Source organism: Mytilus galloprovincialis, chromosome 6, assembly GCF_965363235.1.
Source record: "Mytilus galloprovincialis chromosome 6, xbMytGall1.hap1.1, whole genome shotgun sequence".
Taxonomy (NCBI): Eukaryota; Metazoa; Mollusca; class Bivalvia; order Mytilida; family Mytilidae; genus Mytilus; species Mytilus galloprovincialis.
The window spans coordinates 6960898-6988487 of NC_134843.1; the positions used below are offsets into that span (position 1 = coordinate 6960898).

General features: G+C 31.7%; 1 long non-coding RNA gene across 1 annotated transcript; it reads left to right on the forward strand.

The window, feature by feature from the left end:
* The first annotated feature begins 14956 nt into the window (after window positions 1-14956).
* LOC143078814 (uncharacterized) lies at window positions 14957-17661 on the forward strand. Its single transcript, XR_012979278.1, has 2 exons — window positions 14957-15101; window positions 17180-17661. It is a non-coding gene; the product is annotated as an uncharacterized LOC143078814 (long non-coding RNA).
* Window positions 17662-27590: the final 9929 nt, after the last annotated feature.

The window sequence follows — 27590 nt, forward strand, 5'->3', positions numbered from 1 at the left end:
TAGTTGTCTTATTTGCAATCATATCGAATCTTACTCTTTATGCTTTCAAGATGTGAAGGAATCCATTGCCTAGACTATGAGTTAAATTGGCAAGATTAATTTCAACATAATGTAATGGGTTAAATGTATTCACCAATCATGTTACTTTGTTTATTGTGTACAAATATATTTTTCTGTATAAACTAACCTTCTTTCCAAATAGTGTAAATGTTCAAATCTGCCATTATCGTGCCGGCATTGATTGTTATTGATTCAGTAGAGTCAATTATTCTGCAAGTTCTCTCGAGTTTATTCCAGATTATTGCAGAACAAGGCTCTCGGTCAGGTAGGAAACAAAGACTGGCGCATTGAACGTTAGACGGTACACTAATTCCAAGTTCATTGGATATCTCTGGTTGGCATATAAAATCTATTTTCTTCAAATTTTTAACAGATTTATTGTGTTCTTGCAACATATATGCAGTCGTAAAACACAAAGACATAGAAAATCCGAATAAAGTCTTCATTTTCCTCGTGCACAGTACGCGATTAAATGGCCAGACTAGATCAAAGGAGTTATTTTAAATGATATATAATACATACATTAAAATTTAGGATAAAAAATTAACAAATAGCCATTACTATTAATAGATATATGGATTCATTAATTGAAGTAAATTTGCCTGTTATATAATTAATCCGAAATAGTATTGAATGTGTGGAAAAGCAACAAAGGGCACCTACAATATGCTACAGTAAACAAAAATAGTAGCAGATAACCTGTTCAATAATCACTTCATTTAAGCCTTGTTTAGACATTATTGTATATGTTCTTGATGTTGGTTGGAAGTTATTTAGTCTTATTTAAATGGTAACAAAAATGTTATTTTAAGTGCACAATAAAGTGCCCCTAAGTAAGGAGTTTTAAAAATATAACAAGTGAGACAGGAGATGATAAATGGATGCAATAATACCCTGCATACATTGCAGAAGGTATAAACAAATACTCTTTTTCCATAATTGTTAAAAATTAAAACATTTGTTTAGTGCTCAAATATAACGAAGATTATAAATACAAGAAGTAAAACATGAAGTGGTTTAATCTTGTTTATGTTCAAAATATGAATTTCTTTAAATATCATAATCGGGATATGAAACAAAACATTTTTTACCAATTTAGTACAAACTATGTATACAATAAATTTTTAATTGTATGCCTACTTAAATTAAGTTGTCATGTGTACATGCTGTACATAAACACATGGATAACATTTGGACATTTTCATATGTACTTAAAAGTAAAATCACATAAATACTGAACTCCGAGGGAAATTCAAAACGGAAAGTCCCTAATAAAATGGCAAAATCAAATAATATAACACATCAGACGAATGCACAACGACTGTCATATTCCTGACTTGTATTTATTTAATTTTCTTAAATCTCCTAATTAGCAGTAAACAATCATTAACAGAGGTGATAAAACTGCCAAAGTCAATGTATTTAACTTTATACAATTGTCAGTTAATTCAAGTGTTACACAATTAGATAATAATTTTATCTAAAATGCCGATAGTCATAACATTTTATTTTTGAAAGGCTTCAATTTAGGGCATTTTCGAGACAATGACGTCATCCTAAATGTGTAAACAAGGGCATTGCGTCATTTATTAAGACAAAAAGGGCACGTCGTCATTTATTGAGACATAAAAGGCATGGTGTCTGTCTAAGCTAAACATGCTTCGGGCAAACATATAAAGAAATGATACAAATATTAGTGTATCACAATCTTCTTACAAAGATTTACTGTCATTAATTAATACAAGTTGCAAGAAGGAATACACTGAAGAGCATTGAGGCACTGAAATAAAATAACTTTGGACATAAGTTTTGTGGTAGGAATATTCGTGTCCGTGTTTATGGTTTTTTTTTGGTTTTCATGGCGTTGCCATTTCATTTAAAATTATTAGATTGAATGTCCCTTGGGTATCGTTCGCCTCTCTTTTGAATAAAATAGATAAATCACAAAAATACTGAACTCTGAGGAAAATTCAAAACGGAAAAGTCTCTAATGAAATAGCAGAATCAAAAGCTGAAACACATCAAACATCAACCTGGTTTAGAGCTAGCTGAACCACTCACTTGTATAACAGTCGCATAAAATTCCATTGTATTGACAAAGATGCGTGAACAAAACAGATATATTACTAGTATACATAATTGTTTAGGGTCCAGCTGAATGACGCCTCCGGGTGCGGGAGTTTCTCGTTGCATTGAAGACCTATTGGTGACCTTCTGTTGTTGTCTGTTCTATGGTTGTGTTGTTGTCTCTTTATTCCCCATTTCCATTCTCAATTTTGTTAAAGGTTAAATTGTCAAAAACTGGGAAAACAATATTGTTTTATTATATTAATCACCATAATAACAAACAAATATGTCAACTACAAATGGCATAACAATATAATAATGACAGGATGTATAAGTATAGAGCTATGTCATGTCATGTATCGAAGAAACAGGAAAAGACAAAAAGACAATGTAACTTTAGTGTTTCTATATATATCTACTAGGTATAATTTAATGTACTTGTAGGCCTTTTGTATATTTAAATTACAATGTATTGTCTTATCAGTTGTTAAGGGGAATTTTTAAAGATACATAAAATACTAAACAAATTCCAATTGGACATTGGTAGGGCTGACTAAATATTTTCATTGGTTGCAGGCAAATAAAAAACTTTTTTCCCGAACTTCTGCTTAAAACATATATAAGAAAAGTTTGTCGTCAAATATTTGTCCTTAAAATGTGTGCATACTTCTCTGTTTTTATGACTTATAAAAAATTTGAATCATTTTTTGGTATTGTAAATTTTCAAATGTTAATATATCAAACGGAAGCCTTGATAAATACCAATGATACAATTTGAAGCGTGTGTTTTTTGTTGTTTTTTTTTACCTTTAAACTCTTTTGACTCGAACTTTTCTTGGGATTCTTGAGTTGACGATATTTTTTGATTGATTGATATGAGCTTTATTCATGGGAAATTATAGATATTGAGAAACAATGCAAACATCAGTAAATAACTCTGTTTTATTGAAATGTTTGATTAAAATCGAAACAATTTTCCATGCTTTTAATTTTAAACGGAATTGATCAATATGGTTTTTCTCAGGCCTTTTTAGTATTTAGAAATACCAAACTCCGAGGAAAATTAACAACGGGATGTACCAAATCGCAAAATCAAAATCTCAAACACAACAAAAGAAATGATTACCACCCTTATAATCCAGAGTAAGTACATTCTATGTACTCAAAAAATAAGTTAAACACCGTCTGCTACAACATTATTAAACTTCTTATGTTTCTTTGGACATTACGATAGTAAGGATAATACGATAGTAGAAAAAAATAGTAAAAATAAAATGTTCCTGTGGATCGATAACATTTGGCTGTATCAGTTTTAAAATAAGGAGATGAGGTACGATTACCAGGTTAACATTCAAATCAGATTTAGTATGTCGACTAGAACAAAACATTGAGTTATTTCATATCACATCAAAACGGTATCATCCTGCAGCTTAACTCAACTTATACACCAATTCACATCACAATCATGAAAACTTCAATCGGTGACAAGCTCGGTACGTAGTATATAGTGCATTTATTCACTATTGTTCTAAACGTTTAAACTAATGTCTGAAAAAACGATAGAATATGTAATACGGTGATGTGGTATTTGTGACATATTTATGGCATCGTTATTTCACAGAGATAATTACTTCGAACTCGAATATTGCAACTTTCATCTTGAAAAACATATACCCCTCGCAAATACACCACTGTACAATCTTTTTCATTATCAGCACGGTATTCGCTATCTAGATGATTAAACTGAGTTAGTAAACCAAATACATTTATGAATGGGTCCCCATTTACCCATTGTTCTGCCTTTAATCCAATCCACATGTTTTCTTTGCCTAAAATATGAATAAAATGTACATTCGAGGCCTATATATATAATTATTAAATTTAAGCAGTGTCCAGGATATTCAGATAACAACAGTGAAACAGAAACTATCAGTATACGTTATTGCTTGTCTTCCAATCCTTTAAACTTTTTTTTCTTTGTTAGCGATTAGTACTTATCTTGAGGCTATTTTTTCATTATATTGTATCAAATGATAGGTCACAGTAAAACATGTTTGGCGAAATCTGGCAATTTTAGGGGGTTATGATCATTTCCTGTATTGTACGTCGGATCATATTATATATTTTCTTTCATGCGTAACCGCAAGAAATTCCATTGCTTTTGTCGTATACCTAACATGCGTGGCCGGTATTGAATTGATACCAGTTTGAACTTATTTCTTTTATGATATAAAAATTTGTCATCTTTACTCCCCTGACAACCAGGGGTTGATTTGAGAATGAGTATTTGGGTTTCATGGCCCGTGTTCTCTTAGCATAAAAAGTTGATTATTTACTAACAGTTGATTTTATATTTTATGTTATACTTACAACTTAGGAAAGAGTTCACAAAATTCCACTTTTCTGCTGTTGTGATGGTTATCAAATCTCCGCCATTTTGTTGGCAATGCGTTCTTGCGTCGTGCCATGTTTTACCACTGGTGGAAAAGAATTTCAAGCAAGTGTTTGTAAGGGAATCGAAATAATATCCAATGTTTGTGCAACCTATTAAAAATTGAATATTCCCATTTTAACAGAATAATATAGAATAATATAAGTGTTAACTGTCGTACTGGATTCTATTATATACTAAGACTTTATTATTTTTTTAGTGATTCACATTTTGAGCTTTCATGATGAGAATAAATCCACAAATTCTCATCGGACACATGAAGCTTATAAGGTGTTATTTTCTTCTTTTTTTTTACAGCACTTGGTCGATTATGTCTCCGAGGGTATATTTGGCTCAGTAGTAAAAGATTTCCCACAATTATCAATGAAACGCCACTTCCGGTGAATATAAAATATTAAAATCGGTAAATTTTGACAGACCCGAATTTCCGGATAAGGTAAATCGAACGTTCCGGAAATTCGGGTAAATTGAAATATACCGATTTTAATATTTTATATTCACATGAAGTGACCTTTCATTGATAATTGTGGGAAATATTTTTGAAACAAAATAAATATTTGCCCGACTCAAATGAAATCGTATCTTATTTTACCATTTCTACTGGTTATTTCTGGCAACATTTTACATCAATAAGCACAAAAAAGGTAGGATTTTGTAACTACGTAAACATTTTAAACCTGCAACTTGCAAGGAAAAATTAGGTCTCAAAGTTCCCCCAAAATTTGCTCTCAAATTCCAGACGTAAAAAATGGCTTCAGCGTTATGCCGTCGTAGGAAGGCGTCCCAGAAAAAAAGTAAAATAGCCTTGCCAGACGTCATAATTATTTGGACTATCTCGGCTGTAGAGCTACCACAGATTTCAATACAAACAATATTCACATGTATATTTACTAGTAACATTCCCAAGTTATGTCTCTATGAGATGCAACCTACAGATCAGAATTCGGAACCAGTATGTAAACAAAATTACTTATCTATGAAAATTCTTAATCTCTACAAAAGAGGCGTGTTTTGAGAAACAGCTGTTATTACAGAGTGCAACCTTTAAAGAAACTAAGATTTCATTTGCTTTAGCCAAAGTTGACATTTGTTGTATATGACTATTTTTTCAAGGTTGAAGTTTTATAAGTGTTGTGAATATCATCAACCGAGCGTTACCGTTGAAGTCAAAATACAGAAGAGCGCTTTGGAAATATATAATTTTAACCGTCTTGTGTCCATTTTTGTCATGCAGAGTCATTTAAAATAACATATACGGTAAGTGATTTGCTCTTTGTTGAAGGCTGATAGTTTTGCTTTGTTTTTTTACATCGTCTTTTGGTCCTTGTTGAGCAGTTTATAACGCATTTACATTCAATACGATGAATGTGAACAGTTAATTTTATAGTTTAGGAAAACATATTATTTATTAGTTGAAATTGACTTTGAACTAGCTGACAGTAACTCGTCTACTTTTTGGTCGGTATGTTGTGTTATTTGGTGTTAATGATTTTCATATTTCAAATTTGTGTGTGTCTTTCGTATCGATCTGATGTGTTCAGCCTATTCCTAACGACTCTTTAAGTTTTTCTCATTTTGTACATTTTAACTGTCACACCCTTGTTCGAAATTAAGGGTAGTGGGAAGGGATAGCAAACATTTTTTTATTTCGCCGTAGTTTTTATAAACCTTTCCAAGTCAGGATCCAGTTATTCAGCAGTTGTCATACTTAGTTATTGTCATCCTTATTTAGCTTTAGTTTCCTAGGTTTTTCTTTCGAAGCGTTTCATATGTGTACCTGTCGATTCCTTTTATAGCTTACTGTACGACATTCAGTGTTTTGTAAAGATGTGAAGGCGTCAACACTGTCGACACTATGATTCTCATCTTGACAATCATCATACAAGATTTTATATTTTAAGGATAATCATGGTTTTATTTTACATAGCTACAACACTACTACTAGTGTATAAACTAACCTTCTTTCGGAATAACATAAACGTTCAAATCGGTCAGTACATCGCTAGCAGTAAGTGTCATTGGCTCAGAAGATTCAATTATCCAACAAGTTCTTTCGAGAGTATTCCATATCATTGCAGAACACTGTTCTTGGTTAGTCATGAAGCAAAGACTGGCACACTGAACTTTAGATGGTTCACTTATCCAATATTCACTGGATGTCGCTGGATGGCAAGTAAGGTCTATTTTAAGCAATTTCTTTTTAAACAAGATGTTTTGTTCTTGAAATATACTTGCAGTTATATAACACAAAGACATAGAAAATCCCAATAAGGTCTTCATTTTCTTCTAACTAAATACGATTTAACGGACAGAGTGGTTCAAAGAGAAAAAAAGTTTAGATTATTTAAATGTATGCTTTTTAAGTTTAAAATTATAAAACCCCTGCAGCGCCATTAGCATTAATGAATATATGGATTATTTATTGAATATAAAGTAGATTTGTCCTTTTAATTTGATAAATATTGAATACAAAAAAAATACAAATAATAAGCGTCCATTTTTTTTTAATATTTGCTTTGTTGTGTAAAATTTATAAACAAATAATATTTTCAGTAGGGACAAACAGCCATTAAGTGATAACTGACGTCATAAATAAAAACAATTACAATCTGGGAAAAAAGTCAATATATTTAAGCTGTACATTAAATTCGAAACAAAAGCTTAATTGCTTCGTTTGAATAAAAAAAAACGTTTGTTAATAGTTGCCAAGTAGATATGATGTGTTTTCAGTTGATACGATTTATGTCTCGTATTTATCATATATATGGTGTATAAATGCTCTACAGAGATTTTATTTATTTGTATATGCATACTTCATTATTTAATGTTGATGCTTAAGTAGTTTTAGATAATAAATTAATCACATACAATATTGAGACAGATGAGTGAATTTTTCCCACTTCTTAGCTTATAAATTTATCTTAATCATTTTTTAAATAAAGTTCAAAAAATTCCTATACTTCAATTAAGGGTCGCGGGGGGATTTAGATCGGTTAAGCATGTACAGTTATTGAACAAAGGTGAGTTCACACTCAAACAATATCCCATCATTTTAGCAGAAATTGATATTTTTAAAAAACAATTTACCAGGTTATTTTATGAGGGATTTTCAAAATATAGATACCATAAGATGTAGATATGTGTGAAGTTTAATTGTTGCTTTGGCAATAATTTTTCTGAGAGTTGTTTTGTTGGGGTTTTTTTTATTATTTTATTTTGAGTTAAACACAAATGCTATTTTTCACAATTTCAATTTGGTTAGAATACATAGCAAACTTTTCCAGGAATATTTTGTTTTGTTTTCACAAGTCAGAAAATCAGAATGAGCATGATTATTTATCATAACCAAATAATCAATAAAACTTTAATCATGTCTGCATCTAATGGTATTTATCTATATAAATTGGCCATGTTGTTTTTTGGTAATATTTTGTTGAAAAATATTAAATTTAGTTGAAAGAATTTTTTGGAGTGGGTACCCATTTTTGTCCAGTGACTGAGTGTTTCATCTATAATGTAAATGCAAATTTTGGTGCCGTTACTGACAAAGCATATTATAATTATGTACGTACTGTTATATTGCATTTGTCAAGATATCACACCAAAAATTAAATTCTAAATTCATGATGACTCGTGCTTCCAGGTAAATAAAAGAAAAACTATGAAAAACACAAATGATACAGAAAATCTTAATATTAACCAATGAACAATGAATATATGATCAAGGTTTGATTATCACTGCCAGGTTAACATACATTCGATGTAACCAATATATTCGACCTGTTGATTACAGTATTTGAGGACAAACTTAGCATTGATCAATGAATCGTAAGAACGAGATAAATGTCAGACAAATCTGATGGATAGACAATTTATCTTAATATCATTGCATACACTTAATATTGTAAACCTACTGCTTATAGTATCCGAGAATCGGACTAAACCATTAGCACTTAGCATTAACAAATGGACCTTGATAATGTGGTCAAGTTCAGGTGAAACCTACAAGACGTACAAGTGCATCATGCAATCATTCTAGAATATACTTGCTCAATTACTTACGGTATAAGATGTACGGACTTGACCATTACAAATTAATCTTAATCAATACCATGAGGTCAAGGTCAGGTGTACCTTGTCTGACATATGGCATTTACTATACATAATACAAAATTCAAGACATTTTCCCAATGAACAGGAATTGAAGTCTTCACGGAATCAAAATATACTTACAGGTGTATATAGGTTTATGATATTATATATATAAAAAGACTGAATAAATAGTCAACGATTAATCTTACAGGGCGATGGATCATGTAATATGATTCTGTACACTACAAATTATAATATATAAGAAGTCAGAAAGGGTACAACATCACTATTAAATAACTATAAAATGAACAAATATTGACATAATTCATTTGACATTGTGCTATTATTGAAGAAGGATATCTGTTATAGATATATATATAAATAAAACCAGTCTACATTTTTGTTGTATTTTGTTTACGTAAACCTCAGCCTATTTTAAGTACTGTCCAATGTGCACATCTAGAGACGATCTCCCGAGCATTAAGGTTTGGACACAGGTTTCACATCGACTGAGGTGACTTGGGTTTTGATTTTTCCCTGGCTTGCGGGTTTCTTTTATGACAGAGTAAAAACGTTATATTCGTATTGGAAGTTTATCTATTGTTTATATATATATATAGATATTAGTTCAGTCATTAATAATAGATTATAATAAATCCGGTATCCTTCTAGTCTTGTGGGCGATCGGCATTGTAAAATATATTTGAGATATATTGGCCTTATATCACTGATGTTAGATTGATCACTGTAATTGCAGTTACGGTTATCCCAACATGGCGGAACCCAAAACAGGTAAAATCGTCTTTTTGTAATTTCTCTGTGTAAACGCGTTGTTTTTAAGAATCAATCAGCTGCTATGTTGATATTGATGGTATTGTTGTATGTGTGTGTTCTCAATATTGTATGTGACCTTTTTTTCCGAAATAATAGCTATTGAAAATTTACGGAAGATCATCGTTACTCCAAAAGAAGATAGCCGTAACTTGTGGACATATAACTTGAAAGATAATCGTAACTGTGTAACATATGTCTATGACTATAGTAATTGTCAGAACCCTCTACTAACGGATTATTTGATTTAAAAAAAATGTTTAAAGTAATATAACAAATTCGTGATCGAAATATTTTTTCAACGTACCGTTTTCAAAAGAGGGACAAAAGATACCAAAGGGACAGTCAAACCCATAAATCTACAATAAACTGACAACGCCATGGCTAAAAATGAAAAAGACAAACAAACGACAGCACACATGACATAACATAGAAAACTAATGAATAAACAACACGAATCCCACCAAAAATTGTTCATTATCATTTATACAAATATTGGTACAATGTATACTGGTCCGAGACCACAGTCAATGTTCTTTGATTTTCGTTTTCCCGAAGATAGCCCCTAGTGTGGACAGTGTGTTACTTGTCAATTTTTTTTATACACCTTCCAAATTTATTTCTCTGTTTTATGTCATTCATAGCAAGAAGGGAGGGAAATGACACTGTTAACAAATTGTGTAATGAAATTAACACTTCGGGAGCTGTCAAAAGATTTCAAGACCCCCTTAACATAAAATTGTCCATATTTTAAGTCAGAGAAGATGAGGTTTTCTATAATTTTGATATGATTTATCCGAACAGTAGTACAACCCACTGTAAAAATATTATTGAAAAATGAATGAATGAATGAATGAATGAATGAATGAATGTTATTTCTCATAAACTACAAATTACATAGTTACAGAGAATATATAAATAGCAGGTGGGATTTTCTAAATTTTTATTTATTGTCTAAAAGAAATGCACTACGAAATAACTGTGGTCTCGGACCACTATTGTGGACAACCACGTGTCAGCGATATTTAAAATGTAATGCCTCTGTATGTTTAAACTATACTAAATTATAGTTTCAATTATATCTTTATTTAACACTCTTAGTAACTTCATTTATTTTGAATGGTTATATGTGCTATATGTGTTTTTCTATGTCTGGTGTTAACCATTCGTATTGTCGTGCATTTTGTTTTAATATTTTGAATACAAAAATTGTTGCAGATTTCTTAATATTGAGTATAATACGACCAAGTAAACCTGCAAAAGGAATTTTCGACGATATCAAAAATAAAAATCGTATATTTTTTTATGCCCCACCTACGATAGTAGAGGGGCATTATGTTTTCTGGTCTGTGCGTCAATTCGTTCGTCCGTTCGTTCGTCCGTCCGTCCGTCTGTCCCGCTTCAGGTTAAAGTTTTTGGTCAAGGTAGTTTTTGATGAAGTTGAAGTCCAATCAACTTCAAACTTGGTACACATGTTCCCAATGATATGATCGTTCTAATTTTAATGCCAAATTAAAGATTTTACCCCAATTTCACGGTCCACTGAACATAGAAAATGATAGTGCGAGTGGGGCATTCGTGTACTGAGTACACATTCTTGTTTTATTTCAAATGCACGCATTAATTTTGAAATTCTTAAAATTAAGAATGGAAATGGGGAATGTGTCAAATAGACAACAATCCGACCATAGAACAGACAACAGCAGAAGGTCACCAACAGGTCTTCAATGCAGCGGGAAATTCCCGCACCCGGAGGCGTCCTTCAGCTGGCCCCTAAACAAATATATAACTAATTCAGTGATAATGAACGCCATACTAAACTTCAAATTGTACACAAGAAACTAAAATTAAAAATAATACAAGACTAACAAACGCCAGGGTCTCCTAACTTTTGCCATGTGCAAAAATGCGGTGGGGTTAAACATGTTTATGAGATCTTATGATCCTCCCCCTATACATCTAGCCAATGTAGAAAAGTAAACGCATAGTATACATTAATAGTGTACAATTTTTAACCTGAAGATGCAAGGAGTTATCCAACTAATTATATTTCATTTTCAGAATTACCGATAAATGAAAAAATAAGTAAGGCTAACATTACAATCATTTATAAATAAAAAAAACTGAACAAAGATCTGTTTACCATCCAAATTCCTCAAAGAAATATCCTGAAATATACATAACCAGTCAATTTCTTACAAAGGATTCTCGTCTAAATTGTCAAATATTATTGTACTTTTATTTGATCACAAAATAGACGTTGATACAATTCAGATGTGTAAAAATTAAAATAGTATATAGCATGGCAAAAAATATGTATTAAAGGGAAATTCCGCGATTTTTTACTTATCATCTAATTATGTTCATCTTAACATAAAAAACACATTTGCAAAGTTATAAATTTATATTCCTTCTAATAACGGAGAAAATCAAGTATTTGTTACTTTTTTGGTTGAATTCTCGAGTGGGTCGTGACGTTTTAGCCCGATTTGTTGAATTCTGGGAAAAAATAAAATCTGTTTAACTCTTATAGCTTATCGACAATATACGTAATTAAAAGCGCACAGCTGACGAATGGTCGTAGTTATTAACCACAATATAAGAATGAACGAAAATGAATATGCATATACCGTTTTGTATTGATTGAATTAAACTCCTATAAAATTATCTCTAGTAAATGTTTTCGAATAAATTCCATTAATTATTGTTAAAAGAAATTTCATAAAATATTTATTGAACATTTTTACTGATATTGAACTGAAAATATTTCAGTTCTATTTACCGGTATTGTTTTGATAATCATTTCAATGCAACTAATGTGTGAGCAGAGTGTGTATATTATTTTGTAGAGGTCACTGTATATTTCTCGGCTTGAGGTCAATTCGTTTACCTTGTAGCTATTTAGCCGCAGGTGTGAGTTCAAGCGTACACAGGTATGAATGTTGTTATTTGGAAAGGATAAACAGAAAGGATTAGAAAGAGTATGCTGTATTTAATACACTAAGATTTCATACACGATGAGAATAAAGATACAATAATTAAATTGTGTAAATTAATTGAAAATAAAATTCAGATTCATAATTCCGAAAGTGAATAAAAATAAAAGGAAACAATTTTGGATTACTTTCTTAGCGGCAATTGGCGTAATCAAATATGAAGTAAAAAATAGTAGTTTTAATCTTTAATAAAAACTAAATGCAATATTTCCCAATTTGATATACCATTGCACATCTGTTTGATATCATTGACTTTACCGGAATTTCTTAACTTGTATTCAAATCTGCATGGCTGTGTTTAATGCTCATAAAACTATCGCAATTTTAAAGTTCTTAATTGAAAAAAAATACAACATACAACATGCATGATTTTTTTTTTAGTTTCTTTTTCACATTTCATTTTTACATAATTAAATTCATTTGACAATCATTTACACGAACTTTTTGTGAAAAGAATACCAATGATCTAAGCTAAGGCATTATTTTTTTTGAGGATTTTTGTACATTTCAAAAAAAAATTCTACGATAATATTTGTGCAATGTTGAACATGATAGCCGTCATTAATCCAAATAAGTAATACAGTAGTTGTAATAAAACTTATATTTTAGTCATGCATAACTGATATTGACGAATTTAGAATAGTTCGTCCATACATCGTTGTTCTTGAAACACTCATTATTAGTATACATGTAAGTTTCCTGACGTATGAGCGCCATTGAGGATGAGCTCTAGAGAAAGCAGACTAGTAGCGTTTCGTTAGTTTGTTTGTTGGGAAAGGAGAGGAAATGCAACCACTTGTACAGATAAACGACAGAATTACCATACAAGCATAACTTTTATAGTCAACACAACCAAAATGAGTTCCCATCGTTGGACGGGGAATATGAAGGCTTCCAAGAATGAACAAGTGACATGTCTACCTCTGAACAGTTAGAAAACGGACTATCGACATCGACCGCTTGTTCTTGATATTTGAAACTACATGCATATATACGTATACGTTTATGATAGTGATGAGTTCTTGCGTCTGACAAAAACTAAATTCCTTCATGGTTATATCTTGCCATACGTTTATATTGGTTTGTAAGGTGATTACTCAAAATCGTTATTTGAAGATGTAGATTCATTTCAATACAGCAATTTCGTCTATATATTAATTTTCACAAGTGTATACCACGGAGAAGCTCTGAAGGTACATTACTCCCATTTTGTTTGGGTGTGAACCATCGATGTTTACAGCAATATCAAAGAATAAGATGATGATGGTAGAAAAAACTATGGGCGTCATGTGGCAAATATTACATGCATATCGGACCATGAGTTGTCAATCTGTATGAAAAGATTTCCAATACAACCATATTAATTGAGAAGGAAGGTTTACATGCTATACTCTCGTACTAGTATTACAGGGTTCTTGTGGCGTCCACCTTAGACACACATCTTTTTAACGATGTTTAAAAAAAAGACAGAACCAATTTAATGTCATATTTCCCTTGAATACCAAGAAAGAAAATAAATCCCGAAATTAAGTTGAAACTTTGATACTCAATAGTTTCCCAGCAAAATATTCACATCCCTTGGGGATAATTAGTGTTCGTCCAGTGGCAAATATAACAATTGTGATGACGAATTCCTTCCTTTGTTCGAGAACAATCTTATTGAAATATAAATCTGTGATTTTACTATGTCTCCAACTTCGATGAACCAAAGCAAATTATACATCGACCTATATTTAAATCAAATTGGTTCTCTTCTTCTTCTTCTTCTTCTTCTTCTTCTTCTTCTTCTGGTATACAATAGTCTATCGACATTCGATGATTACATATTGTTAGCATACGTGGATTAGTCTATTTACAATACTTTTACCCCAATTTATTCAAAATATATGTTTTTTTCTAATGTTCAATGTATACATGTATATATTTTAAATTGCGCTATAGTTCCGTAACTTTCTACCCAGTCGTATAAACGAATCGTCGACAAGTGCGTTCATTTTTTTAAATCAATATTTCTGGTATGTTCCAATCTGTCCTTCACTATTGACAATGAGTTTATATAACATTTTCCCAAATTCACCCTTGGAAAAAATATTTAAATAGATTTTAGTTTAATCAAATCTTATTTTTTGGGTATTGTTTATATTTTTATGAATAATATTCTTTACACCAGAAATGTTATTTATAAACAAGCGTATGAGTTTAGTAATGACAAGTAAGACAGAGTTGTATATTATACATCTGATAGTTCAAAATGGAAAGTTATAAGTTATCCGCCGTGTACACTGATCAATACCTGCAGAGGTGAAACGATGCACGAACTTGCAAGCCGACAGGAAATCGCTTGAATACCTGGACGTGTCACCTCACACCCCTCACAATACCTTTGGAAGTAATACCTTTAGCCATGCTGGTGATCAGATGAGGGAAGATCAGAATTTATTTGAAAAAAGTTTATTACTTTAAACAAGGACGTATATTAGAAGGATAGGAAACTCCCGATACCGTCTTGATAAAATCCGAGAAGTGTCGCGAATCGCGAGAAAACACGAGATCTGCATAAAGCTTCAGCGGGAACCGCCGCTTCGAGATTTCTTCATCAATTTGTAAGTATAAAAACATTATATGAATAAACAAAAACATATTAAGTAGATGTAATTTTGTGGTATTAAATGATATTTCACTACAAAAACATCATAAGACGCTTATAAACATCATAATAAGGGATTATAAGTAAGGATGCCAGATGCTGCCCATGATGCTGAGACCGAGGTGGTATGACCCGTCATGTTGCATTGAAATTATTCATTTTTATTGCATTTACTTGTACAAAATTATTTAATTTCAAGTTTTAGATAATATTTACGTTTGCAGATGAAATTAGAGCGTCTTTTGTTGTGTATTTCACGTGTAATATAACATATAAACCAGCCCTTTTCAGTAAACAAAATGGCGACTTCCATGGAGAATGGCCTTGTATTTTTTTCAGCTAAAATTGCATTTTTGGTGTTAATAGACGATCTAGGTTGAATGAGTTCCTTGCCTGTTTTATATTTACGTTTGCATAGCAAGTTTCAACTCTATTTGTTAAGTGGTTAGTCAAATATTGAAGTTATTTCACCCCCTCCATCTTTTTTGTCAATTATTTACCAACCAGAGCAGGGATGCTATTTTGCAGCTATACTGTTGAATATAGGCTACACAATCACATATTGCATTATTTTTTCCTATTTTTTAAACCTTTTTACACTTGCATAGCAAATTTCAGCTTCTTATGTTGAGTATTTTGATTAGATATTGAGCTACAAAATGAACAATTGTTTAACAGCTCTGTTTTGTTTCATAATATCTACCTATCAGAGCAGAGCTGCTAGTTTGTAGGTATAAGGTCAATGCACATTGCATAAAAATGCATTAAAGTTATTTTGTTCCTTACATTAGATATATTTAGACTTGCAGAGAAAAAATGAGCTTCCTATTTTGGAAAATGAAATAGATATTGAGCCTTTCTTTGCTAATATTAATTTCATTTTTTCGTTCTCAAAATATCTGAACCGGGGCAATGCAGTTAATTAGCAGCTCCAAAATATAGGAATAGTAAACAAAATGTACTTTAATGGTCTCTTGTTCCTTACATGCTTTTGAGCTTACTGGGCAAAATTAAGCCTCCTATCTGGCATAAAAACATAGATAGACCATTATTTTTCCCATTTAAATGGTTTTACACTGGTAAATTTGGGGCCCTTTATAGCTTGTTGTTCAGTGTGAGCCAAGGCTCCATGTTGAAGGCTGTACACTGACCTATTATGGTTTACCTTTATAAATTGTTAATTGGATTTCACACCACATCTTTCTATATCTATATTTTTTTATTTGTCTTGTACTTCTGTCTGAGTTATCAGGGGTCCCTCATCATGCTCATGCAATATCAAAAATGATAAAAAAAAAAAAAAAGAATAATCGTGTTATGAAACAATAATTAGTGCGGTCGGGGTTGCATAAAAGGTTTTAGCATGCAGCTTCTCTGTATTGTCAAGGTCAACATCCAGTGTTATAAAGTGATGCAGTCCTGAACTGGAATTATCAATGTTTAAAACAACATCTACAGACTCAACATTCATATGCAATACTCACACACTTCAGAAACAGGTGATCACAATATTAGTACATCAATTCCCAAGTATCAATGTACATTTTTTCCCCACAGCACTTGCTAAAATCAATTTGAAACAAGCATTTGGTTTACTTATTAAAGTTAACACACTTTGACACACTGAATTTGTTATAAAATATGACTTGGTATGAAATATATATTATTCCAGGTTGACATATACATGTTTTGGTCATTGTTGGTGTTTGTATGTTTTAATCGAATGATTTTAGTGAAATAATCAATAAATCTTAACGCCAGGTCACAATGTACAACTTGCAAAAATTACAATTTAAATAATAAAAATAGTTTTTTTATACCCCATATTAATTTTTGGTATAACGTTGTCTGTTGTCAACATGTCGGACACTAGCTCAAAAACAGTTTAATCAATATTTAGATTATACTTGGTGAATTGTTTATCTATTGACTAGAGCTCCATTTTGGGTTTTTTTAACAAATTTCATATTATATGTTTCCTAGTTTTTGTTTTTTTTCTTCTGTTTATTAATTTCTGTCCTCATTACTTTATAGAATGCCTAAGAGGAAGTAAAGGTAGAATGTGCCATATCACAGGAAAAGACGTGGAACTGGCAAACCAAAATTAGACAAAGGGCAAACTGAAATACATGCACTTACGCCAGACATCGCACATGATGAAGATCTTTTGTCATCTGAAACAGAAGAGCTTACATGCACCAGTGTGGATTCAGTCTCTTTGGATCATTCATATTTGTCTGATAACCAGACAGTGGCAGAACTTTGTTTAGATGAAGAAATTGATGTTAATCAACATATTAAACTTGAATGCAAAAAAGAATGTGTAATATCTTATTTATATGTTCACGGCATCGAACTAAGTAGAGAACATGACATCTGGTTAGGATTGCCAAGTGTGTATGACAACATAACAAGTATTGAGAGACTATTGTCTAAATTAAAGAGTTACACTGTTTGTGTATACATGTATATATGTAATATATGTTGTGTTTGAGATAAATAGATTTAAATCTAAATTGCTTTAGTTTGAGTTTCAACTTCTGCCTTTTATGACAAGTTTCTAATACACATGTACATGCAAAACTATGGATGATAAATATGAACAATATTAATCATATTATTCACAAAATAGTCTAAAGATGATACAAGTAAAAACAGGAGATGACATGTAATTGCGATAATGTAAAAGTACATAACTGAATTTGAAGGTTACTGTATGGCTGTCAACAATGAGCAAAATCAATACATGTACTGTATATACCTTACTGTCAAAGACCAAAGTTGCGAAAGTTTACAAAATGAAAAGATGAAAATCCAGCCTAACCATGTGGCTAAAACAAAGAACAAAATCCAATTTGACCAAATGTTCTCAACAACAACAACTAAAGTGCATTGTTTACCAATAATGAAACACCTTATAGCTCAATTCAACAATTGATAGTCATGGTCTTAGCTGACTTAGCTTTTATAAAAATAACACATGAATGTTTTACTTCTTTTAATACAAATAATCAGGTAGATATGAGCACAAAATCAACAATTCAACGAAACCCAGTATTTAGCAGCACTAAGTTGTTCTTTAAAAGATTCTTAAAATTACATGAACATCAATGCCAAAATATGATGATCAGGAAAGACACATTTAAACAAAAATCAAGATAAATCCATGAAAAAGCACTACAGTCTACAGTTAATTGTTAACCACTTCGTATCTGTTTTTGGTAATGTTTGTCAATGCCTGTCTCAAACTTAAGGATGACATTTGGGTAGATATGCTGGTCTTATTATACGCTTAAGCCGGGTAACAGCAACACCACGTATCCTTAGAAATAAATTGATAATGTCTTTTGTTACGGCTCAAACAATTGAACCCTCTTCATTTGCCATTATAATGTTACAATAGTATTTGATCATGAAACTTCATAATATTTTCCATCAAGGGTTCATATAAGAGAGAATTTGCACTTAATACTGTGCTGCTAGTTTTGCGAACAATCAGTTCCATCTCACGTACTAGCAGAAACAAAGTGTCACATGACTTTTGGAGACCACCACGGTCTTGAATATTGTACCGTGCCATTTGCTATATTTGGTAACAAAATTCTGACTATCTGATTTGATTGTAAAGTTTGAAATTAACACCAAGTTTATGCACACTGTATCTAAAAAATCTTTTACAAAGAGAATTTATACACAATATATCCAGCTACATGTATGTAGAACAGAATAGATTGGTCATTGCCACTAAGTTGTGGTTGCTCTTTTTCTGAGTTGTGTTTTTGCACCTTGGTCATCTGTGACATAATTTCTCCAATAAAGTCTTCTAAAATCAATTATCAAAATATTGAAAGTACTTTTTGACATAAATCTTTAATCTCGTGAGGAGTAACAACAAATGGGTCATTTGCTATATTGCATAGTGATGTTTACAGTGCTGTATAAAAAGTTTTACTGAAAGATCATTGTCCCAAGATAAAAAAATCGGACATGTCAATAGAGTTCAAATCAAATAGGCAATAGCATATTTTGCAATTCGTTCTTTTTATGACATATTCGTGTATATTTTCTCAAATCAGGTGGAAAAATTAAACATAAAGGGCCAGATTATACATTTATTAATAAGACATCAATGATTGATTATATTCTTATGAATGATAGTATATATAGGCAGCTTAAGTCTTATGAAATACTTAGCGAGGGTTCGGTTAGTAGTACATCCGATCATTTACCAATTTTAGCCGAAATAATGTTGCAACATAATCCTCATAAAATATTGAATTCATTTAGTAAGCTACCAGCATGGCATAAAATAACGGACGATCAAATCGAACTGTATAAACAATTTTTACACGAACCGTTACAAATTCTGATAAAGAAAATGGACTCGGATAATGCAGATATTGATACTTTATACAACGATATGGTGACTATTTTACATGCTGCAGCGGATAAAACAGTCCCCAAGTGCAGTTTTAATCCTTTTACTAAACCGTATTGGACATCTGGTGTTAAGATTGCCCACGAGAAGGAACGAACATTACGAAAAGCCTGGGTTATTGATGGTCGCCCTAGAGGTATGCATTATGATTCATATAAGTTATACAAGAGAGCAAAACATGAATTCCGAAATATACAACAGGCTGCGTATGAACAATATATACAACAAACTAACGATGACATTAATAAGGCAGCTGAATGCGATATCCGTCTTTTTTGGAAACTTATTAAACGTAATAAAGCTGTCTCGTCCAAAATTTATCCTGAAATAATCCAAGATGATAATTTATCTTACCTCCTATACATTTCCAGGAATACGATTGGTTAAAAGCGTCCGCGTGCAAACCGTGTATATTTGATATTAGGTTAGTAGGGAGGCGGGGCTTATCTCATACACGGTTAGTAGTGGAGTTACGTCCCTTTATATTCCTTATTAGGCAAGAAGGGGGCGGGGCTTATTTCATACACGGTTAGTAATGGTGTTATGTCCCTTTATAAAAAACAAAACGGTACTGAGAAAAAATCTTAAAAGTTCCAACAGACGAAGAAATTGATGATTAAGATTGAAATAAATTCATAAAACACATTTAAACCTTTCAAGTCGTAATTGTTGGCTTCTGTTTTTGTAGGATCAATGGAAGTATTTTCTTAGTGCTAACAGTATCGAAGACTTACTCATTTTGAGAATCACTAGTCTCAATTTCACACGTTAAGATAGTCGGTAAGATAAATTCGTTACATAGTGTGCTAGTGACGTAATACGGTATATATGGGGTCAGTAAATTCCATATGGGGATTCGAGCTTCGCTCTCACCCCATATGGAATTTACTGACCCCATATATACCGTATTAGGTCACTAGCACACTATGTAACTAATAATATGCAACACTCCCGAGAGCATCGCTAATGCATTTATGGACTACTTTTCGAAACTCTACCAGCCGGACAGTGATGAAATGTATGATAATGACATGAAACAACAGATTGAACTTGATTACAATAAAATATTAAAATCTTGTTTTGAACAAAACGTGTATTTACCAGGTGGTATTATCAAAGAAAGTGAAGTCGATGGTATAATTAAACTTTTGAAGCGTAGAAAAGCTAGTGGCCATGACAAAATTCAACATGAACATCTGTTGTATGGTGGACATACTTTAGTCCGATGCTTAACATCGTTATTCAATCTAGTTGTGAGTAAAGGTCGTATCCCTAATGGATGGAAACTAGGTCTCCTTGTTCCATTATTTAAAGGCAACAATAAACCGAAGACTTCACCGGACAGTTACCGACCAATCACGTTACTTCCATGTGTTCTCAAAGTCTTTGAACATGTTATTAAGTCAAGATTGTTGTTATATGTCTTTGATGGAAGTGTCTTTCCGAACCCTCAGCAGCAAGGCTTTCAGAAATATCTCGGATGTCTTACTGCATCCTTTAATTTACATGAAACTATATTTCATAATATTGAATTATTTAGTAAAATTTTTGTAGCATTCCTTGATAGCAGGAAAGCTTTTGATACGGTATGGAGGATAGGTTTAATGTACAAACTGTTTAAACTTGGTGTAAATGGTAAACTATGGTTATTAATTAATGACTGTCATTATAATACGAAAAGTGCAGTTATTGTCAATCAATGTCAATCAAGTTTTTTCCCTGTATTAGAAGGTGTACGACAAGGAGGTGTGCTCTCAGGTTTATTGTATTTAGTATTCATAAATGATTTAATATGTGATCTGGAAAAATTTAATCCAAATACAGGTATTTTCAATATCAATTGTTGTGCACCTGCTCTTGCAGATGACATATCATGTATTGCCACATCTCCAGCATCCTTACAACGTATGCTTAATGTGTGTAACCAATATTCAAAGAAATGGCGTTTTCGCTTCAATGCAAATAAGTCGTGTATCATTCAATTTTCTGTGAATACGTGAGAGATCAATGTCAATTTTCCATGGTTTATTGGTAATGAACGTATTCCGATAGCAAATAACTATCTACACTTAGGTATAGAACTAAACTATCGATTTAAATCAAATCAAAGAACTGAAAGTTCCTGCAGAAAAGGCAGAAACGCATACTTGGCGTTGAATGGCATAAAGACAAATGCAACAAACCCGTGTGTATTACTCAAACTATATAAAACTGTGATACTACCCAGTGTTTTATACGGATGTGAGATGTTGAATAACATGAAATCTTATGATAAAGCTACTTTAAACCGGTTTCAACATTTTATAGTGAAACATATTCTCAACTTGAAAACGTCGACTCGATCTGATATGTGCGAAAGTATTCTTGGTATTCATCCAATAACAGGATATATAGACAAAAGAAAACTTATTTTCCTACAAAAACTGTGCACTTTAGACATTTCCTCTCTTTCTAAGAGAATATTTCTCACCAGATTGTTTACTTTCTTTATAGACTCTCAAAGGAAACACTACGGATTTATTCCTGATATCGTTGACATTTTAAAACAGTATGGACTTATGAGTTACCTTCTTGACTATATTGAAGATGGAACATTTCCAACAAAACAAATTTGGAAGTCTATTGTTTATAGCGCAGTCGATAGTATACAGTTAAACAATTGGTTAAACCGTGTTATTTCAGATGACAGCTTCACACGTTTCAGGAATATTCATACGTCAGTGACAATTACAGAATTTTGGAAACACTCAAATTCTTTTAATGAGATTAAAAATTCTTTTTTAATCACTAAATTAATAACTGAAATACCAAATACAACAAGTAATATATGTGATATATGTACAAGGAATTTTAAAGATGTTTATGTACACGCTTGTTGCAATTGTCCAAGTACTAATGCACAGCGAGACGTCTGGTGGGACATTTTAAGTGACAATTTTCCAGTGCAGCTTTACTGTGAATTAAACATGTATGACGACGAAATCCTGTTTCAAATGTTACTCGGTCGAAAAACACTGACAAATTTTTCAAGCATAGATGAATCGGTTCAATTTCTCAAACTGTGTCATGCACATGTTATTCAGTGTGTAGCAGAGTATAGTCGATCTCTTAGACAGTGTTATTAGATGTGTCAATACACGATGTGTCAATACACGATGTGTCAATACATGATGAGTCACTGCAGTTATACTTTAAATATTGCTTTTATAGATTATTTATATATCATCTTTTGTGTATTTACCTTATACTTAAGTTTGCTCTTATACTAATAATTTGTGTGTAATTATGTTGTAACGTTTGCTTATATTCATTAATTGTATGTTCATTGAATCTCATTTATGAGGAATTAAAGATATGAATGAATGAATGAATGGGTCATAGCTTTTCTTAATTAAATAGTAGAAAGGAAATTAAACCACACAAGCTCATTAAATAAACAATTTACATCTGTAAAAATAGTAGAAAGGAAACAGCACAAGCTCATATTAAATGAATAACATACAATCAGGACTAATTGTTTGTTTTATTATAATTAGTTATAAATCATCACAAGAATTAGGAATGCAAAATCTCAAACTAAATAAGGTTTTAATCAAATTAATCATTGTTTCTAGAAAACATTTACCTTAATAAAAATGTAAAAACTTTGTAATTTATACGATTTTAACGGCCATGTAAGACATATTTGATTGAATTTTTTTTTTTTTCATATTTGTTTCTTTGATTTTTGAACTTCGAAAACACTGATCTCAATCAAGGACGTATATTAGTTATACGTCCTTGTCAATATAATCAGCTAAAATACGACATGCTTTTTAGAAAAGCTATTACTTGTATATAAATACAAGTCTCACAATATGCGATATTATAACGAGATACCGCGAGACACGAATCCTTGTTAGTTATACGTCCTTGCTTTAAAGAATTATGAACAAATTAGATTTTCGAAAACAATTTTCACGGAACACTTTGATATTTATGATTTCAGCTTTGACTTTTTACCTAATTCCAATATCAACAGTTTAGAAACAACAGACCATGGTAATTTAAAAAAATACGAATATTTTCCGTATCAAGTTAGTTAGTCGGATAAAACAACCGTACGATTGACAAGATATCGACACGCAATTACGACTACATCGGTTACTGTAGTTTTGTTCCTTTGTGGTTTATAGACATACCGTTGTTATTAATCGGGAAAGAAGACAAAATGGCCGAACGCAGAGAATTGATACTCTAAATTTAAAATCGATGGTGATCGCTTATCTAGCGGAATAAAACTTTAATAACTATGAATTTGAGCATTTTTATACTGAATGAACATAATATCAATTTTTGATTTTTTTGCGAAGTTTCCCTTTAATATACATAAATCGTATATTTGTTTTAAAAGGGAACGTGATTCACAGGAAATAAGATACCGTGATCTAAAGCATACTTTAAAACGAACGTAATTTAAACATTATAGTTTCCATTAATATGTGTGAACAAGGAAAATGTTTGCCTCTCCTTGTCATCATGATGAACCTTTACCAACAATTATGACTTGTAAACTGTAAAGACTATATCTACAAAGCCAAAAGTAAAGTAGTAAACTATTCACTAGTTCAAGCCACACTATCAAATATTCATACAGGATTTATTTATAGTCGCCTATTACAAATGTATTAGTATATAGAGAAAGTTACGATCATCACTGACAAGTTACTATGATCATTTCCAAGTTACGGATATCTTATAATCAAGTTACGGATATCATAAAAAAAAATTCTTGGAGTTCTTGATGATCTTCCGTAAATTTTCAATGGCTCTTATTTCGGTAACCAGGTCATATATAATATTAAGAACACACACATACAACAATACTATACATATCAAGATAGCAGCTAAATAATTCTTAAAAACAACGCGTGTACACAGAGAAATTACAAAAAGACGATTTTACCTGTTTTGGGATCCGTCATGTTGGGATAATCGTAACTGCAATTAAGGTGATCAGTTTAACACCAGTTTTATATACCTCATTCCATAGCAGTGTAATATTTCAGGTCAATTAATTGTAATAGTACACGAGACACCGATATTTATACCACTGTCTGTAATAATTGAACATGTCTATCTGCAATACATTTTACTTGCTACTTAGTGAATAACAGTTAAATGTACTATTATTATTATCAGATTATTACATGGCATTTTTCATATCGCATGTATTATCAGCCCTAGGTTCAATATCAGCCCAAGAGCCGCATGGCTCGAGGGCTGATATTGACCGAGGGCTGATAATACATGCGATATGAAAAATGACATGTTATGATCTTTTTATCATATGCTTCAATAGTAGAGAAAAATAACAGATTCATATATTGATCCTTCTACGTGGTTCCCGAAAAGAAGTTGAAAGAGTAAAAAGTTCACGGACGTCGGACCCAAAATTTGATACATTCAATATGAAATCTTTCTATCATATGCCTCAACAGAGAAAAAAAAACACATTTTAATATTGACGAATCGACTAAAAATAATTCAACAATATACATAATAAACATTGTTTGGAAAAGTCAACTTTTTTAAAGTAACTTTCTAAATTATGTTTCAGAAAAACTTAAAAACTGCATTTATCTAATATTATTATTTTTTTTTAATTTAAATGTAATCATTTTACACAATATACTTTCCACTATTCAAATAATTGTTTTGTGCACTAATTTGCAATGTTTTTCACTGAAAACGTAGCATTGAGGTGTATTTTCCGGAATTTGCCGAGTATCACCGGAATGCCATGTGATAACGTTACGGAAAGGCATGTGATAACAATCGAAGCATGTGATAAACTTTTCATATCAGCCCGCTAAACACCAATTCGAAAAATATGGAAAATACTTTAATTTAATGCTATTATCATACGGTAAAAATCATATGTTATTTAGTCTAAGTATATGATAAATGTCTGTATTATATGTGATATTTCGTAAAAGTAAATACTTATATTATATGAAATAGCTATTTATTTATATATGTTATATAAAATTGAGAATGGAAATGGGGAATGTGCCAAAGAGACAACAGCCCGACCATAGAAAAAAACAACAGCAGAAGGTCACCAACAGGTCTTCAATGTAGCGAGTATATTACTATTTCAGACTTGTTTATCTACTGGTATAATAAAACATCAAAACTTTAGCTCTCTTTGGTGTTGTTTCTTAGCATAAGAAACTATCTACTGCAAATATTCATAGAAAATAGAGTGAATATTATTAGTTACATAGTGTGTTAGTGACCTAATACGGTATATATGGGGTCAGTAAATTCCACATAGAATTTACTGACCCCAAATATACCGTATTACGTCACTAGCACACTATGTAACGAATGTATCTTACCGACTTTCTTAACGTGTGAAATTAAGACTAGTGACCTATGAAAATGAGCAAGTCTTCAATACTGATAGCATTAAGAAACTAGTTATGTACTTCCATTGATTCTACAAAAACAGATACCAACAATAACAACTTGTAAAGTTTAAATGCGTTTTCTGAATTTATTTCCATCTTAATCGTCAGTTTCTTTGTCTGTTGGAACCTTTAGATTTTTTCTCAGTACCGTTTTGTTTTTATAAAGGGAAGTAACAGCACTACTAACTGTGTATCAAATAAGCCCCACCTCCCTTCTTAACTAATATGGATTATAAAGGGACGTAACACCACTACTAACTGTGTATGAAATAAGCCCCGCCTCCCTATTAACCTTATATGAAACATACTCGGTCTCCACATGGATGCTTTTAACCAATCATATTCCTAGAATTGTATAGGAGGTAAGATTTTACTATATATAAAAGTAAGGTTTGCAAATCATATCATAAACTAAAATACAATATTCAAAATATGTAATTAAGCTTTTATAAAAGATTAAGTAATTAAAAAGATAATTTTTACAATATATAAAATGATCATAAAAATCACTCTGCTACATATGCACAATTACATATTGAGAAACAAAGCAAACATCAGTACGTAATATTGTTTAATTAAATGTTATATTAAGGAGATGTGGTATTATTGCCAGGTTTACATTCAAACCATCGATAACTATTTACACCACTGGGTCGATGACACTCAGTCTGCTGGTGGACGTTTAGTCCACGATGGTATCACCTGCCCAGTATTCAGCACTGCGGTGTTGACAGGACTATCAATTACATGGTCATTTTTATAAACTTTCTGTTGACAAAACTTTGAATTGTTCGAAAAACTATGGATTTTCTTATCTCAGGCATAGATTACCTTTGCCGTATTTGACACAATTTTTTGGAATTTCGGTCCTCAATGCTCTTCAACTTTGGCTTGGCTTTATAACTATTTTGATCCGAGCGTCACTGATGAGACGAAACGCGTGTCTGGCGTGTTAAATTATCTGCCTGGTTCCTTTGATAACTAATTAGTATGTTGACTAGTACAAATCATTGGGTTTTTAATATCACATCAAAACGGTATTTCATACAGCTTAATGCAACTTTTACACCATTTCACATCACAATCATGAAAACTTCAATCGGTGACATGCTCGATACGTGGTACATAGTTCATCCATTCACTATTGTTATAAACGTTAAAACTAATATCTGAAAAAATACGATAGAATATGTAATGCGGTGAAGTGGTATTCTTGATATATTTATGACATCGTTATTTCACAGAGATAATTACTCCGAACTCGAATGTTGCAACTTTCATCCTGAAATACATAAGTTCCTCGCAAATACACCACTGTACAATCTTGTTCGTGATCACTAGTGTACATGCTGTCATAATTGTTAAACTGCGTTAGTAAACCAAATACATTGATGAATGGGTCCCCATTTACCCATTTTTCTGCCTTTAATCCAATCCACATGTTTCCTTTGCCTAAAATATGAATGAAATGTGCATTCGAGGCTTATATATAATTATTGAATTTAGGCAGTGTCCAGAATATTCAGATACCAACAGTTAAAAAGAAAATATC